This window comes from Cyanistes caeruleus, chromosome 19 (assembly GCF_971803275.1).
Source record: "Cyanistes caeruleus chromosome 19, bCyaCae1.hap1.1, whole genome shotgun sequence".
NCBI lineage: Eukaryota > Metazoa > Chordata > Aves > Passeriformes > Paridae > Cyanistes > Cyanistes caeruleus.
This window is the reverse complement of record NC_141719.1, coordinates 6,806,725-6,824,332: the sequence shown is the minus strand read 5'-3', so window position 1 is coordinate 6,824,332 and position 17,608 is coordinate 6,806,725. Positions and strand designations below refer to the sequence as shown.

Here is a 17,608-nt window from a genome sequence, read left to right as displayed (position 1 = left end):
CTGCCTCCAAAACTGGGACCCCAATGTAACAGGAAGCTTGAGCAAATGAGTTTCACTTTTGCTGCCTGAGATTGTTTTGGCATCTGGAAATATGCTCTGGATGATTGGAACGTGCTGGGGAATTTGAATACTTTTTTTTCCCCTCCCAGTCTTGTAGTAGCTTCCTTGAGAGATGTCTGCAGACTGTTGCATTTCTATTACTGGCCTCAGATCTTTTACTTCTAATCTTCCAGTGCTGTTAACAAAAGCTGGGCTAGCATATGAAAACACAAATAACTTTTTTCTTTTTTTTAAATGTGAAATCCCAGTTTAACTACATAACAGACTTCAAAGGTTTAACATTAGCAGTGTCTGCCACTAGGGTTATTAAACTGATTTCTGTAAGAGTTATGCCTTTAATTTATTCATCTGTTTTGGCTGCAGCAAAGCCTTGTTTCCTCCCCCCTCCATGCCCTGAAATACTTTTTGAAAGAAAGCATTTCAAGAGTGAGGTGTAAGGCAGCAGAAAGAGAGTGAGCAGAAGGAAGTGTGAGTGGATGTCTTTGTGCCTCACCTGGTTCCTGTGATCTCAGAGAGGCTGGGTTCAGGTTTCCCATCTCTGACAAAGGAGGTTTTCTGCTCACTGTTCACTCTGCACCATCACATCCTGCCAGAGTCCCGTGGCAAAGCAGCCCAGGAAAAGTCATCTGGGTGCAGGAGGGGATGGAAGCCCAGCGTGGGAGCCCTTTACACAGCTCCCAAAAATAGGCACAATATCCACAGGACACCAGAACAAGAGACCCTCTCAGGTATCTTCCAAAGACTGACTTGCTCAGACAGCTACAGACGAAAAATGAGCAGTGGGGAGGGAAGTGAGGGAAAGAGAAAGAAGAAAAATGTGCTCCCATTGTTTCAATCTTTATTATATTCCTTTGATAAGGGCTGATTGCCCTCCAGAAGTTGGGTTTTCCATTGCATAAAATGGAAAGAAAGAGAATTATGTGAAATTCACTAAATTTTTTTTAATAAGAGAGTAATAGGAACATAAGGAAAAATTCAAAATAATTCACATTCATATTTCTCAAATTGAAAATTTTGATATTTTTGTATTTTTAGTATTCAATTATACATCATCTAATGGGAAATCAAAATAAAATGAAAAACTCTTTCTTGCTGTCCATAAGAAACAGATTCACCTACTCCAAAATATTTTTCAGGCTTTTCCTTCACAGAAAAATCTGGAATTTGGAGGGAAAAGAGGATTAAAAGGAAGGTAATTCTTTGTAGATGGGAGTTCCCATTTTCCACACAAACTGAGAGGTCAGAACAATCCTTATCAAATCAATCAGAAATATTAAGAAAACCTATTTAGAACAGATAATTTCAGAAAAAAAGAAGCACTGGATGATACATTCCTGGTGCTTACTGCAAAGCTTCCCTGCCCTTTGGAAAGTGGTGGTTTATTGTAACATGTAGGTTTCCATGGCAAACATCTTATTTCAATATAAAGAGGGTAGGCTAAAAATGTACCTGCTAGCAGCAGTTAATGGCCAAAGGCTGTGGAGATCACCTTCCTCATTTCAAACTAGTCACAGCTATTTATTATAAACAGATGTTAGAATGGATGAAGAATTTTAAACTCCTTAAATGAGTATCTCATCTATATTCAGCTGGGCACAAAAGCTGAGAAATTCACTGCATTATGCAAATATGCAATTTTTTCCAAATGTATTCCACCTTCTTCTGAATAATTCCCATGAATGTTTACTTAATGTGGCAAACTGCATGAGCAGAAGCAACTTAATTGTATTATTTTGTACAAATCTCCACCTTGTTAGTGCCTGCAGTCTGTCTTGCTGCTGTAATTTGGTGCAGGGTAACTGAGCAATAACAAAAATTGTGGGGTTCTCCACAGAAAGTGGACAGTGAGGATGGAGCAAGAATTTTCCTGTTTAACACAGGTTACTTTGGAGGATTGAAAGGGAGGAAAAAGCCCCAGAGGGTCACAAGTGAAATTTATGCAGTTCCTTGTCTTTCATTTATTTTGGAAAATACAAAGAATTTAGCTCCATGCAAATCCAAAAAGAAAAAAAAAATTACAGTTCTCTTTCTCTGTTCTTGTGTATGGGGCAACCACAGCTTGCAAAAGCCAACACAGCAAATTGGTTATGGAACAATTATTAAAATTATTAAAATATTCCCATTATTATGTTAGCATCCCACCAGTTGAACCTTGCCACATCCCATAGGTAACAACACTGCACTTCATTTCTGTTTGTAAAATACCAGAGAAATTAGATCTGCCCAGTTTAGGGCAAAGGACTTAATTTCTCTCTCAGAGATTTTCACTTACAGCTCCAGAAATCACAGAAAACACTTTTAATTTGCACTTTTGCACACAAAAAACCCACGGCAGGCAGAGAGATTGCATGCAGATTTAAAAAAAACAAACAAAAAACAACAAAAAGGAGCTTCCAGAACTCTCCTAGACATAAACAACAACTAAGTCCTTTTAGCTTCATGGATGAATGACTAAATTGGTTTGGGAAGTCAGCAGTTCAAGAATTAATTGAGGATGGTTTCCAGTTTACTCTTCAAAACTTGTCTGCCTTTTTAATCATCACAGCCCTCCCAGACTCGTTTTTCTTTGCCACTTTCTTCACCAACCTGGAGAGTTTTGTTCGTTGATGAAGAGCCACATTCTGCTTCTCTTCAGCTGAAATTCTTTTCCACTATTTGCTTTTCTGAGCAAAGCAGCACCATCCTGGGAACTGAGCAAGAGACAGATGAGACAGCACAAACTAAAATGGTGATTTTTGCTCCACTTCCAGTCCTTGGGCATCATTCTGCTCATTGCTGGAAACAACAGACACCAGTGGTGGAAAAGAACCAAGAAATCAAGCAGAATATTTAATAAGGAAGACATTTTCTAGCAAGAAATTCATCCCTGCAATCAAGACTGCAGGATGGAAATAAGATAATGAAGGAAATACTTGAAGAGATGAGACAGCCAAGTAGCCTGAGAAAAGGCTCCCAGTGAGATGTGTTATTTTGTTAGTGCATTTTATCATCAAAGAGACAAAAAAAAGTGGAATTAGGCTCATAATCATCGTTGGCCTTTACACACAGTAAGATTTAGTGGGCATGTAAATGCGTCCTTGATTACTTTTATTTTTTAATCTGCTGTTACTACTGTCAACATTTCAGCTCGTTTCTGCTCCTGTCTGACAGCAGTACCTAGAGCTGGTCAAACGCTGCCAAACTCTGTTTACAGAATGGGTTCATGAATTCTGAGCAGCTGTTTGGTTCAGCCGTGTTTGTGCCCTGTGTTGTTCATGAATATTCAAGCAAACATGTTTTGTTTACACAAATGGTTGGGGAGTGGCTGTTCCTGTATGAATATATTCTCATGCACACAAAAATATTCCTGGGGGAGTCACAGGATTTGCTAATTTGCCACTAACTCATTGTTTAAAAAGTTGGAGGAATTCAGTCAGAAATCAGAAACACTGTGACCTGACTCAGTTAACCAGCTGGATGCCACCACACTCCAGCAGCAAACAGTAAAAATGGAACAAAAATCAGGTATGGCAAATGTAGATTTGGGCAGTGCCCTTCTACCTTCCAACAGATGGACACCTGCTCCCAGCTTGGTGTCTGCAAATTCACTAATGAAAGACACAATACCCTCATCCATGTCATCAATAAAATATTGAACAGGACTGGTCCCAGCACGGAGCCCTGGGGGACACCACTGGTGACTGCTGCCAGATGGACACAGCACCATTCTCCAGCACTCTGGGCCCAGCTCTCCAGGCAGTTCTAAACCCAGCACAGAGTGCTCCTGTCCAAGCCTGGGCTGCAGCTTTCCCAGGGAATGCTGTGGGGGAACTGCCAAAGGCCTTGCTGAGGTCCAAAGAGACACAGCCACTCCCACATCCAGCAGCTGGGTGACCTGGTGATAAAGGAGACCAGGCTGGTCAGGCATGACCTACCCCTCCTGAGCCCAACCTGCAAGTGCTGTGTGATGCCATTCAGTACAAACTACCAGGTACTGAGGTCAGGCTGACTGATCTATAATTACCAGGGTCTTCCTTCCCACCCTCCTTATGAATAGGTGTCACATTGTCCAGCTTCCAGTCATCTGGAACCTCACCAGTGAGCCAGGACTGCTGGTAAATGATGGAGAGCAGCTTCACAAGCTCATCTGGCAGCTCCCTCATCACCCTGGGATGGATCCCATCTGGTCCCATGGATTTATAAACATCCAAGCAGCTCAGCAGTTCTCTGACTGCCTTCTCCTGGATAACATTCTGCTCCCTGCCACCATCTCCCAGCCCAGGAGGACAGCTGTCCTGAGGACAAGCCATCTTCCTGCTAAAGACTGAGGCAAGGAAGGTGTTGAGCACTTCTGCCTTCTCCTCATCTGCAGTTACTGAGTTCCCTCCCTCATCCAGTAAGGAGCAGAGGTTGGTCTTACCCTTCCTTTTAATATTAATATATTTGTAAAATCATTTTTTATTGTCCTTAACAAAAGTTTCCAATTTAAATCCAAACTGAGCTTGGGCCTCCCTAATTTCTTTCCTACATGCCCTAGTGGCTCCTTTAAATACTTCCTGAGAGACCTGATCCTCCTTCCAAAGATGATACAGACTCTTTTTATTTCTAAGTTCCTTCAAAACCTCGTTGCCCATCCAGGCTGGACATTTGCCTCCTCTACTCATCTTTTGGCACACAGGGACAGGCTGTTCCTGTGCCCCCAAGATCTCTGTTTGAAGCATGCCCATCCTTCCTGAACTCCTTTGTTGTGTTTTTTTCTGTCCTTGCTTCCCAAGGAACTCTCTGAATAAGTCTCCTAAATGGGCCAAAGTCTGCCCTCCAGACATCCCATGTGGAAATCTCATTGATGTTCCTCCTGATTTCACCAAACATTGAGATGCAAAATTTGGATCCAAATGGATGAAGAGCCTGGTACTCAGGACACATCTCAATCTGAAATCAGGTAGCCGTTGTTAGCATACTTAAGAGAGGAAAAAACCAAAACCAAGCTAGGCTAGCAGATGTTCTCCTTAAAACTCCTGTCTTAAACTAATCTATTTTTGGGTTACATATGGCACAGGAATCTCTTTTTTTCTTTAATGTTTTTTTTAGAAGAAAAAGCAGATAAATGATGTATCAATGAATCTTGCTTACAGATGAGTCAGCTGTAAGAAATGTGGGCACGACTGCCAAGCACAGAGCAGCCAGGGAGTGGAGTGGGATTGGGATGTGCTGCCTGGCCTGTGCTGTGTTTACCAAGTCAGAAACACCTTCTGGCTGTTCTGAGAGTTAAAACACTCAGCCAGGATGAACATATTGGGAGTGTGGTTTGGGGAGGATGCCGTGGAGCTTCAGACAAGAACCTCAGGAGTTCAAAAACAGAGGTTATGAAGTGTCTGAATTTGTAGGATTCCTCCATGAGTTTTTTTCTATGTGGGAAGCTGGACTCAGGAAAGAGAGAGACAAAACACACACTGAGGCTATTAATTATGTAGATGTATTGCTCATTAGCAAATGAATAAGTTGTATATTTCTATAAGCACAAAGGAACAGCACAGCAATGTAAGTCAAACATCAGAGAGCAGTAACACCCAGACCTGATCCTGGCTGGGGTGGCTCCTTCTGTAGGTAAAACCTGCAGGTTTTATTTCCTATGATTTCAGGAAACACTCCCAAACGTGACTTTAGCACGTAAATCTTGTTGCTAAGAAGCAAATGAGTGCACACAGTCATGTCCACTGCTCTCCTTGCTGTTCTCCACAGTGTGCAAAGTTTCTGGAGCTTATGAGTAATGACAGAAAGGAGCAAACCCCACATCATTACATCATTTTCAGAACAGCCCCAATTTATCATCACATAAACATTATTATCTCAGTGTTGCTCAGTTTGTAATGATTTTGAAAATTACTGCTTTTAAGATACTAATTGTTGGAGTCAGAGGCACAGAGTGTGTGCCCTTATCTCTGATACCTGGCTCTGATATCCAAGAAAGCTCTGAATTTCATATAACATCCTGAAAACAACTGTTAAAGTTAAATAGAAAAACTAAGAGTGTGAGTGTATAAATTAAAAAGTTTTCTTAAGTCACTGAGAGAGAAAGTTAAAGCTTAGAGTTTAAGCTGGATTAGAGAACAAAAGACAAGATGGAGGATTTAGGGTGTTGTTTCTTTTCCTTCTTTCTTCATCTTTTTCTAGAGGTTTTTGGGTAATAGTGAGTGACTGGATAGAGAATGCCACAGGGCAGCACACAAGTGTTGGGTCATTGGGTCACTAAGAAAAATAATTTACTTGGCATTTGTTAATTGGTTAAATAGACATATAAAAAACCTTGAAGAAGATCTTTGTTAGCCATTTTGCACCTTTCTATCTTAGTGCAGGTAACTCCTTGTACCCTGTATACATGTAATGGAGATAAAAGAAGAATAAACAACCAAGTCCAAACAAGAGAAAACTGCCTCTCTCTCATCAATCTTCAGTCCAAGGGGGAAAAAAGAACCCAACCACAAGTGTCCCATCAGGACAACTAATCAGGTTGTTAGGGCAGTAGAATTAACTACACAGAACATATCTGGTACAATAATGTAAAGCTTTTCTTGCCCCACAAAGCTCTTTTCTATTTCTCTTCTTTTATGCCAGCAGCTGAACACTGTGATATCCTCCTGGCCAGAGGGAAACTTCGAAGAGCATTACAAAGCTCTGCAGAAAACCCTCCTGCTGGCACATACCTGACTCATAGTACACCCAGCTGAAAATTATCTGACAGAAGTTAATTAATATTCTAGCTTCTGCAATTAGATAATGCTATTCACACCTAGGGACTCAAAAGCGCATACATACTGAGCAGAAATTAATATTTATGCTTATAAGCATAATTATCCTGAAACATGAAAAAAATATATGAAGATATTATTTGATTATTGACCTAACAAGACCCAACTCAAAAGCTAACTACTTCACATATTTCATGGCATGGACTTAATTTGTGAGGAAGATGGGATTTACCAGCTCATATTTTAAACCAGACAATTTAGCTTAAGTGTTGTTCAAAATGCCCCATCCTTTAAAGCATAGAAAGTATTTCAGCCTCAGAAATGATAAGTATTCTTCCACAGGGTAGACACTTTTATTAGTTGATTCCTTCCCAGGGACTCGTCTTGGAGAACTGTACCCATTTTCAACAGACTTATGTCCATTTTTGGCTTGGGGAATAACTGGACAAGGTTTTCCAGCTTTTTATCCAGTTCTGGCTGGAGGGATTCAGCCCCTGCAGCTCCCATGAAATGGAGAGCAGGGCAGTGCTGTTAATTTCATGCTACTGCAGTGGGGAGGAAAGATTTTCTCATTCCCCTGTCCCTGCTGCCAGGACAGGGGAACAGAGCCATTGCTGCTGGGAAATCCTGCACACCCCCAAATTCAGCCCTGGCTGACCAAAACCTCTGCCTAGTGGGGCTTTTGGTGCTCTTTCTTCTCTGAAGGAAGAGACAAGTATTGGTCCTTTAGGAAATAAGGCTAAAAATGGAACTCTTGCCATAATAGGAAGAAATAGATTTTCTACTCTTTTAGTAAATAAAGTCTCACAGGATGAAAAATAGCAGTATCAATTTCTATTTTAACAAATTCCGTTCCAGGAGATTTAATTTTTCACCCAAAGACACACCAGAGAAAATTAAAAGTCATTGATCTTGTTTCACCTAACTCCCTTTCTTTTACCCCCTCCCTTCCACTTTCATATTTCAAGCACTTACTGAGAGAACTAAACAGTCATTAAGGCAGCACAAGAAACCACTGGTCTGGCAGCATCTTATTTCTTAAAAGAAAGTCCATCAAAGAACCCTTTGATAGGCAACAAAACACTCACCTCCCAGCCCCCAAAACTTCCATTCTTTTGGGAAAGTTGTGGCCCTGCATCCTTCTCAGCCTTCTTTAACTCCAGGATTCGTGCCTGTGCTGACCCAAATTCATTCCCCAGGGCCTCCTGGGTCATGTTTAGTTTGATCTTGTTACCCACTTGTGGCAGATAAGAGGGTTGAGGATTTCTTTTTAGTCTTTCTCTCTCAATTGACTCATTCTGAAGAAAAACAATGATTTGTTTCTCTTACCTTTTTTATGAGTTGCTCAAAAGAAGGATGGTTTTCAGCTTTTTTAAGTAGCAGAAAACAGGAAGGATGTCCCACTTTTCCAACTAAAAACCAAACTGATTTGAGCACAAATACAAATTTAGAGGAGCTGACTCTGTAAAAAAACTATTTTCAATTCCATCTCTTGAATTGCACAAGAATGCAGCTTTAATAGTTTCTTTCTAAAGTTACTTTATCAAAAAGAAGTGTTGTTGTCATGGAATATCTGCTCATTTAGGTAACAGCTTTGTGTACTTTTCTTTTTTGTTTTTCCCCTGTCCCTAACAGAAACCTCAATTACAGCACTGAACATTTGGGCAAGTTCTCAAATTAGCTGGTATAAGTATCCTTAGAGAAATCAGCTGTGCATAGTGAAGTTCATGACAATACTGAAAAAAACATCATCCAACTGAGTAAGTTTTTGCATTTTGTGGTATTTTTTTATCTCCCTCTATTTGTTCCTATGAACATGTCAAGATATTCCTTTATCAGATAAGGGGGAAAATGGGGTAGGTTGCTGATAAATTCCTTACACAGCAAGTTGGTGATAAAAACAGAACAAGTCTGAGGAACAGATCTTTTTCTTGGAAACTGAGATGGATCATATTAGACCCAGATGATTCCATATGAACCTGAGAAATTCCTGTGATGCCATCAAATCGAATTACTCCAGCTTTTGGCAATAACAAAAAATAAAAGAAGCCTTATATACAGTTCAAGTGAAGAAGAGGATGATGGGCAGTGTCTCTTCTGCCTTTTACAGTTGGATTTTTATTATTTATGTATTTTATTTATTTATGTATTTTATTAAATACAAACATCAGAGTGTTTTTAAACTCAGCTAGAAGAGAATTCCAGTTGCATATTTGCCACTGAAAGCTTTAGGGATTCTTGTAACCAGCCTAAAATTACTTTATTTTCCATTATTCTGAATATATTATTTTGAATATTTTCTACTGCAAAGGTGAGATGTTTTGTTTTGCAGCTAGATAGTAGGAAAAGTATCATGTTAATTCATTGCTAAAAATGAAAATAAAATTCTACTTGATATTAAAAGTTAAATTTTTTTTCTACTAAATTATATTGCCAAAGTATGGCTGGAAAGTATTGCATATTCAGTAGAAGGCTATGCAAAGCCACAACAACTAACTGAAATAACAAATATGTCAGATGAAAATCCAAAGAATATGTTATAAAACTAAAAAGTAGTACCAGAAGCATGGAAATCCCTAGTTTGTAACAAAACAGGTGACTGAGGAAACCCAAAACTTTTTTCTTTTTTTGTCTGAGAAGCAATGATGAGAAGTGATTTAAAGTTGTGAAAAATATTATGTAAAAATCCATAAGGCCGAGCTGTTCCATAGGGCTGTTCCAATGAAACAAAATGGGTAAAATATTAACCCATTATTAATATTTAATATTAATTTAATATTAATATTAAAGTTGGTTTTTTTCCACCTACAGCTTATCTGCAAAGAGAAAGCTCAACATTTACTACAGCTAAAAATATAAAAGTTACAAATAGCATAGCACCACAAAAATCCAGGAAGAATGGTCAGGTGTAACTAAAGATTAAAATATCCAGTCTGCACTCATGGAGACTCTGGATTTCAAACAAGAAAATTCTCTGTGTTGTTATGGAGTCACCCAATTTAGAATAAATTATTTACATTTATTTTTATATTAAAAAAATAATTTTGCTTCCTTTTTTCACCACATTATGAGGCAGCAGCTTCTGTCTTTTGTCTCAGGGACGTGCTCTCATGCAGGTGCAGCCTCCCAAAGATCTTTTTGATACAGAGGTTACACTGACTTCAGTGGGAGTTGGCTTCTAAAATTCAGCTGTATCCAGGCCTGAGGCAGAGAGGATTTCCTGTCCTTTGGACAGAGCACACCAGGCAGGGAAGCTCAAAATGCTGCTCTGTATGCAGGAGTCATACTGGGAGTATGGGAGAACTGGGAGAGAAATCCTGTAAAAAATGTATCAAAAGTGTTGAAAAATCCCTCTCTTGAGTGAGGCTGGGCTGCTCACCTCTCTCCTTACTGAGGGTGAGTTGGTAGAGAAATGAAAAAATATCATCTGTTTTATCTTGGGGTTGATAAACCTCCCTCCCCCCTGAGCAGTGCAGTGTTCTAGTGACAAAATAAAAACCACATCAAAGAGGAATGGCTCATCCATGCAGCCCTGGCGTGAAGAGAGGATTGATGGCCCTCAGAAGAAAAACAGCCTGTTTTTTTTTCTCCACCAAAGAATGAGTATTCTGATATTTTTGTGAATCTCTCTGTGGCACATCCCCCACTGAGCAGGGGATGACCACAGGGCACCGGCAGGACCCTGAGCATGGAGGAGAATCTTCCTTGGAGAAACCTCCTGAGGGCTGATAGCACTGCTGGCCCCACTGCTCCCCCAGTCCATGCCATGCTCAGGGTGTTGTTGGATGGCTCAGGTGTTTCAGGGGACTTTTTAGGTCCACTCAGTTCTTCCAGGGTTGCCTGACTGAGGCACCAGTGTGAAGAAGCACCTCAAGCGAGGCCTTGGCCATGGAGAAGCCTGAATGAGCCTCCCCAAAGCTTTTGGCTGATTCTTTTTGGCAGTGGAAGGAAATGAGAACAGCCTGTGTAATGTCCAACCCTTTACAATGTGGGTGCTGGCTGGATTGGGTCAAAAGTTGGCCTTGATGATCTTGAAGGTCTTTTCCAACTGTAATGATTCTGTGATTTTGTTCTTTTCCAGCCTCAATGGCTCCATGATTCTGTTCAATGTCTGATGAGAGTTCCTGTGTGAGCCTCGTGCCAGCTGCTCCAGTTTAGGTCTGTGCTGCCTTCAGCTATGGCACTTAAAATGGGCAGGTCAGGTCACTTTTGGTACTAAAAACTACTTCCCATACCATTTTTGGATGTGCTGCTCAGCACAGTTCTTACTGCAAAACCCACTCAAGAAAGAGCAAATTAGAGCAGGACCAAACCTATGTGCTACACACCTCTGCACGTGTGAGTCAGTGCAGGACTCAACCAGCAAAGCAAAATGCCCTTGAAGATCACTGGGAAATTGCTCTCCTGTTAAACAGGGATTTGCACTGACTTCGAAATTACCCCCAGTTTCCCTTGCTGGATAACAAAGAATGAACATGGGAGTAGTATGGTTTTGTTATAATACCTGGATTTTACTGGTACACGTATTCAGAATTATTCCTTTGGAATAAAAAAGACCTCTAAACTCATAACTGTTCGGCTTTATTAACTAACAGGTAATTATGTATTAAAATACACTGAAAATGTGTTGTAATTTTTACCTAAACTACAATGTAATTACAGCCTTTGTAGTTTAGGGTACGACTGTAATCCAGTGATGAATTAAAGATGAGAAATAAGCACTTTGTGTTTAGAGTGGACCTCTCCCCCATATTCCCACCTTCAGGAATATGCTCTAACTTCCCTTCACACCTGCTGTGCCCAGAGTGGAAGATTTGGGAACCACCAATCCACAAATGAGGAGCAGAGCGAGGCTGTTGTTGTGTGCAGCCAAACACGATGTGCCTGTGTTATTACCAATTTCCTGAATAGCCCTAAGAGGGGTGATTTCTCCCTGCTCTGCATTTCCCCTTTGGAAACAGCTTCCTGGATAATTTGAGGCTGGCAGTTTTCTCCACCACAGTGCAAACATGAATGGGACCTGCTGGTGTAATAGCGCTGCTTGTTAGGCAAATATGTAAAATTATAGTTTTTTAAGTGGAAGAGAGACTATAAAAAAGTTGAGCTTTTCCCCCCATTTGGTAGAAATATTCCAGTGTATCCCAACTAACGCTTCTGCTACAAATTCAAAAAATGTGCTTTGCCAAGAATTTTAACTGGTTGTGCAAATCTTTGCCATCTGTTGCACTAACTGCAGAGACAAACCCAGCATAATTTGTGACTGTAGCATAACAACATTAGATGGATGATTTATGGTGCCCTGAATATTCTTTACTCAGGGCTGTGAGCTTTTGTTGGCCTTTGCACAAATTTCAAACACAAACTCAAACATGGGGCTGCTCCCTCCCTCCACTGCAATCTCCTCATGTCAAACAGAAATCCTCTAATATCAGTTACCATATCACTGTGCATGCAATCCCCAGCTTACAGGGTAATAAATCCAGGGGAAGGATGCATTTATACTCTGCTATCTTGGAACACATATAAATAATTCACACCTTTCCTATAAATATTTATCCCTGTAACTGCAATACTCATTCAAATAAAGGTTTCGTCTTCATCCATGTCTGTTTGCCATATACAAGTGAAATAAATGGAATTTTCCAACTCTTTCCTCCGCTTAATTTATATTTTCTTAAAATTCAGATGCAGAACTTTTCACATTAAAAAAAAGTCTCCTAATTTTCCTTTGTCTTTTTCCTTTTAACTGATTCCTTGGCTTCAATGGAACTGCTGTGGGTTTATGTGAAAATGAGAGACAAGTCTGGGATGGCATCCTTCTATTAGTGTCCCATGGTTCTAAACAAAATCATCATGATCTTATAAGCACAGCTGTATGATGAAAACACATCTGAACTGTAATGAGACAGAAAATTTACACGAACTTTCCACACCTCTAAATGCCAAACTGACACAAAATTCTTTTTTTTGTTTTTGTTGTTTTTCTTTTTTCATCTGCAGTCTCTTCAGTTCTCTCTTGAAAAGGAGAAAACCCCCAAACAAACCAACCAACCGATCCTGAAATGTGGCAGCTTTAAAAACCAAAATTAGACCTTTATCTCTTATTTGCCTCAGGAAGAAAGTGGAAACAGGGGAGTGAAGCAATGGAAGCTATGAATGCTCATAAGTGAGAATGGAACAGTCAGTCAGTTAAAAGTTACTCCCTCCAGGCTGCAGCAGTTTGGTTTTGTCAAAACCTCATCTCCAAAAAAGCATCCTGGGGGAAGAAAATTCCTCTAAGTGGCCTTTTTCCTGAGGAGAGATATTATGAACCATAAAAATTATGTGCGGCTTCTGTTTCATGAACATTACATAATTGCCAGACTAAATAGCCAGAATAAACAGAGAACAGGCATTTTTACTGGGCTTTGGAAGAATAAAGCCATAAAGAAAATAACTCCATGAAATTTACAGGAGAGACCCATTTCAGACCATATGTTGGGAAGGAGCTACATCCAAATGTATGAGTCAATGTGTTAGCAAAGTGTTGCATGTGGAGTTCGTGAGTTTGGGACTGTTGAAGCTTGGGTTTCTCAACATTTTCATGCTGGTCTGCTTTTATCTTCCAAAACATGACATACCTACTTGACTTTCTACAGCAGTAATTTTTTCCCACACTCCTCACTGTGAATCTGAGCAGAGAAATTAGAAATACTTGACTTGCCCATGGTGTGGACGCTTCAGCATCTGTGTAATTATTTTTTAAGCACCAGAGCCTTAAATTGATTGATTTAGGCTTGACAAGTTGAGAAAGTAGGGGCTGTTCAGCCTGGAAAAGAGGAGGTTGTGTGGAGACCTCAGAGCACCTTCCAGGATCTGAATGGGCTGCAGGGAACTGGAGAAGGACTCTTCACCAGGAGCTGTAGTGACAGAAAAAGAGGGAACGGCTTCAGATTGAAAGAGGGGAAATTCAGGTAAGATTTACCAAAGAAAATCTTCATTGTGAGGGTGGTGAGACCCTGACACAGGGTACCCAGAGGAGCTGTGGCTGCCCCATGCCTAGCAGTGTCCAAGGCCAGGCTGGACAGGGCTTGGAGCAATCTGGGATAGTGGAAGGTGTCCCTGCCATGGCACAGGATGATCTTTAAGGTCCCTCCCAACCCAAACTATTCTATGATTCTATTTTGTAATCACGTGACTACATAGCCCAATTACAGTCAGCACTGACTGTATTTCTCCAGGTATTCAATCATCCAGATCCCCAACTTCTTTTCTTTGCTGTCTTCAAACCAAACTCTTGACTCGATTTATTTTTATGGTGAGATTTATACAGGTTATAAAAATATTATTTCAAACCTGCCTGCAAGCAACAGCTGTATGACTGCATAATTACCACTGAAAGATGGCAATGCTAGGAGAAGATACTCTCACACAAAAAAACCTCATCTGGCATAATCACTCATTTATTTGTTTAATAGATGAAATTAGTGAGAGAACAGAACAGGGACAATAATGATGGTGTTACAGATGAGCTTTGCTGCCTCATTCTGCCAAGCTTTACCCACCAGCTCAGCATCCCCTAACTTGAACAGAAACTGCCAAGTACAGCTGGCCCAAAAATGAGTTTTTCAAGCTTTTCTATTTTACAAGCTAAAATTTGTTTTTCTTCCCTGCTGAATAGTGGAGCCTTTTGAATATAATTTTGTTTTTTTGTGAAACAAACTTCACCAGAATATTCACTAAATATGGAAAAAGAAACAACTGTGAGGGGGATGATTTAGGAAATGTTTCTTTTAACAGTCAAAGATCCAGGATGAACCTCAAAAGGTCATCACTAAATTGGGAGCTGGAGATTAAAGGATGATCACCCTTGGGTTATGTAGGGACCACGTGTGGCACAGGGGCACACAGGGACACAACTGGGTGCTGATGTCCTGCCACCAAAGCACTGGTGTCCCTGTGGCACTGGTGTCACCAGCTGTGAGCCCAGTGCTGGTGCTCAGAGCCAGAGAAGGCTGAGGGATAGAGGGAACAACTGGCCAAAGCTGACTGGGAAGCAGCAAGATCTATCCCTCCTCTAAAAGCACCAAACATTGTTCATGGCAGGACAAGACACTGAGAAAGTTCCCTGCTACAACCAGGAATTTATATTTATTTCCCTTTTTCTACCTTTCCAGTGGGACATGACAATGAGAACATTCCCAACACCCCAGCAAGATATATGGATTGATATTTTTTTAAAACCCTTTTTCTACCTTTCCCAGCATCCTACAGGATATTTCAATGTCATTTCCAGCTGCCCTTCACTCCTTAAGGTTGGCTGATTCTGTTGCTGACAAGTGGGTTCTAGTTTTTCTCTTGCAAGAAGAAAAAAAAAATCACATTTTTAATAAATTGTAATGCAAAAATATGTGTGGACCTGTTCTACATGCACAGCTTCTGTGACTCAGTGCTGAGGATAACAAACATAAACAGAGTACTTGACTTGTCTAATTTGGGCATTAAGCTGTTTATCTCAAAACTGAGACATTCAGTCTTGTTTTCTAACATGAAGCCATTTCACTGGCAAGCAGCTCCAGCTTTGTCTGTATCTTTGTTACAACTCCTTAAAATCCTAACATTCGGTCTGGATTAAGGGAATTTTATTTGCAAATCTACAAATACTACTTGAAATACTACTACAGCCTAATGTGTTTTCCATCCGTATTTACCAGCAGAAGGCACAGTAAAACCTTCCTCACACCTGACCAAAGCCACTGCATATTAGGTGACCATGGTAACTAGCCAGTACAGGCTTATCCAAATTATTTTGGCTGTTGCAAATATTCACAGCATCAGTGACAAAAATACCCCAAAGTGTTACTTAAAAGCCAGGGTTTCACCGCCAAGGCAGAGCCCGGGATCTGGCACATATGCTGAGGAGGAAAACATGCCAGAATCATGTTCCCCTCCCTCCTGTGTGCTCCCAAGCCTGGCAGAGGGCTCATTCCATTAGCATCACACTCCATCCTGTTAATTACTTCTTGGATTAACACACCAGGTACTGAGCTGGAAGAGACAGCGACAACTTCCAGCCCTGAATTAGACACACAAGTGTTTTCCTGCCTCAAACTTGCTCAGATGGATGGGAAAAAATTACTCAGTGTGTAGGGGGAGAGGCTGTGGGATAGCCAGTGTAGAGGAAATGATGGGAGGGGATGAACAGAGCCCCTCTCAGCAAAGATCTCCTGCAGTGGCCCCGTGGCTTAATTGATGAGTAACCCAGGGTCTGGTGATGTGGGGATTTTTTTAATTCTAACACAAAAAGTAAAGATTCACTTGCTAAAAGGAATGGTGAAAATCAACATTTTCTGCCACAAGGCAGCACAGAAGGGAAAGATGGGCACAGGTCAGACATTTAGGCTTCAAACCAGCTTTTAAAACTCTGCTTATAATTAATGAGTTAGCAACCAATACACACCACATAGCCCACAGCAAAATGCTGCCACCCTCTCCAAGTGGGACATTGCTTACTGTGGTTTCCAATATAGCTCCCCCTATTCAACTCTCTTCAAAATACAAAATGAAGAAAACAACCCCACCCAGACCCAAAACTCAACTTTTTTTCATCCATTCAGACACTTGTGTCTCACAAAGATCAGTTCTTGCAATCATGACTTCCACAGGTGGGGTTGTACCTGTAGGACAGGTGCTCTCTTATTTCCTCCCAAAAAAAGGTGCTTGGTGGGAATTCATCCCAATCAAAGTAAAATCTCATGCCTGTTGGAGGATGCTGTTGGATCAGTCATTACTGAAGGACATCAAGAAATGACAATAAATCATGTCAGAGGAAGTGCCGAGTCCCAAGTGAGCCAGAAAGTTTCTGCTCAGAAATAAGGAGAATGTTTGCTCTTTAAACTCACATTTCAAATATTGCTAGAATTCATGGATATTTTTTTCTTAGAAAGGCTATTGTTTATCTTGTCTTCCCCGTTTTTAAGATTTTGCTTCAGCAGGCTTCATGTCAAAAAAAGGAGGAAAAAAAATGGTAGTGGAAACAGTACTGCAAGAGAACAATAAACATGAATAAAGCATTACACCTTCAAAGAAAAACATCTGAGGTTTTTCTAACCTGAATACTGAGTCAACCTCAAACCAAGCAGCTGAAAGAAAATACAGGAAGCAGAAGGGAAAATCCAGCAAGAGAAAATAAGAAATATATTTTGGACACCTTGTCCTGATGTCGGATGTGTGACATGGTTGTGTTTTATTCCGGGCAAGATTTCGTATCTATGAAGTTATTAGAGTAACAGAAAGTGCTGTAGAGAACAGAGTAGTCTAATTTCCTTCCAGCCTTTGCCTCCTCACAACTGCAGAACTGGGTGGGATCAGTGTTCTGCTCTCCACTGAGGCACAAAGCACAGGAAAATCCCTGGGTGCCCAGCAGAGCCAGGAGCCAGTGAAGCTGCAGGACTCCAGCAAGTTTTCCTCTGCCCAGGGACCCTCCTTACCCTGCCAGGTAACAAAGGGACCAACAGAAACACCTGAAGCCAGATCTGTCCTGGGATGTGTGAGCATGAAACACTGCAGGTGTTTTCCAGGATGGTGTCCATGGAAGTGGAGGCACACATATTTAACAAAGGAACTTGGGTAGGGCAGGTGTCTGGTGTGCTGTGATCCCAGTGATGCCTTCCCTCACTGGGACCTCCTGCCTTGGAAAGTTTCCAGCCTGAGGCAGGTCTGCATCCCCTGATCAACTTGAACAGGTTGCTCCATTTATATGGCAGGCATAATGACACAGTTGTGCTGTACTTTGCAACTTTTGCCCAGTTTTTGATACTTTTTCACCTTTTAACTGGAAA

The 17,608-nt window shown here is 40.8% G+C and overlaps 1 long non-coding RNA gene across 1 annotated transcript in view; it reads right to left on the bottom strand.

Annotated features, from left to right (window-relative positions):
- Window positions 1–981: 981 nt before the first annotated feature.
- Window positions 982–17,608, bottom strand: part of LOC111937522 (uncharacterized) — a 48,052-nt gene continuing 31,425 nt past the window's right edge. Inside the window, exon 4 of the long non-coding RNA XR_002868662.2 lies at window positions 982–2,750. This is a non-coding gene — a long non-coding RNA (uncharacterized LOC111937522). The remainder of the gene's footprint in view (window positions 2,751–17,608) is intronic.